The following is a 1,335-nucleotide window of genomic DNA, read 5'->3' as shown; positions in this document are numbered from 1 at the left end:
TATTACTATTATCTCCCTCTCCTCTCTCAATATAATTTCAGGTCATATTTTCTATTATTCTGAAGGGAGAGGGAGGGTGAGAGAGAAGGGTGAAAAAAGAGCGAATGAATAGAAGAACGATTTGGAATTTTGCGTAAGACGGTTTAACTAAGGGAGGTGTGGCACCTTCGGTGACGTCATCAAGACTCCCCGTGCTTGGTCGGTTCTGCAGCGGTGGCACTGTAGAGACGGATGTCGTAGATGCTGCTCTCGAGATTAACCTGGATCTTCTGAAGCAATTTCTCTAAAGAGTAAGGTTTAATGGCATCAAAATTTAGGTTAGACACACCCCTGGTTAAAATAGTTCATAACAATTCGTTATTCTTGTATCCAACCAACCATTACTTTGTTTGATTACTTTGTTAGTTGGTTGGATCGCAGAATAACGACCCAACCAACTAACAAAGTAATCAACGCTACCAAGGACAGAACCTCGGGCATTGCGAAACTGGGGGAAAATGGCAAATTCTCGTTGATTCTCTCGCCAGCGACCGCCTGCGTTTGATTTTTTGTGAATATAGAGCCAATTGAGGAGTCAGGGGCGGGGGGGGGGGGGGAGGGTCACGTGCCTCCTCCGTTAATATTTGTTAAATTGTTGATTTAATACTCTCTATTTAGCAATTCATCGATTATTCTGATGAACGTTAAAACACAATAGATGCTAACCCATTTACGAAGTTGGCAGAAAGGGAACGACGAGAGGAACCAGAAGGAAATAAAGAAGGGAGGAATGGCGACTTTACAATAGCAACTCTGTTTCCACTAAATGTTTGTAGATTATTGCGTATGATTTCTTTAGATTAAACAAGTTCTTTTTTGATGGCTGCAGACCTCGAATTTCCCGACTGCAGACTTCTAATTTCTTCTATATCTCAAAGAGGAAAAGAAATATGGCAAGAGAAAGAGCTTTTGGAAGCGCAGTTCTCTCCCAAAATAGCTTTGCAGGATGTAGCACATCTAATTTGACGATGAAATGGCCAAACGAAAGAAGAAATTTTCCGATAAGGATCAATGGCGGAGACATTATGGCACCCCCCCCCCCCTCACAGGTTAATATCATGGTAAGCACAACTTTCTCCAATAACTAAGGCCAATGTGGTCTAGTGAGTAGGATACGTGGCTCTCAGCCGCGAGTCCCGGGTTCGATTCTCGACTCGGGAATAAATGTACTCTTTTACTGTATTATGTCTTATGTTGGTTGGGTTTCTATTTTCAAGTTGCTTGCTCATGTAGATTAGTATTATCCGAAGCATGAAATATAAATAACTTCAAAAGAAAACACTGAAATCAGTGGGA

Source organism: Penaeus vannamei, chromosome 11, assembly GCF_042767895.1.
Source record: "Penaeus vannamei isolate JL-2024 chromosome 11, ASM4276789v1, whole genome shotgun sequence".
Classification (NCBI taxonomy): domain Eukaryota; kingdom Metazoa; phylum Arthropoda; class Malacostraca; order Decapoda; family Penaeidae; genus Penaeus; species Penaeus vannamei.
Note: the sequence above shows the minus strand (reverse complement) of the source record.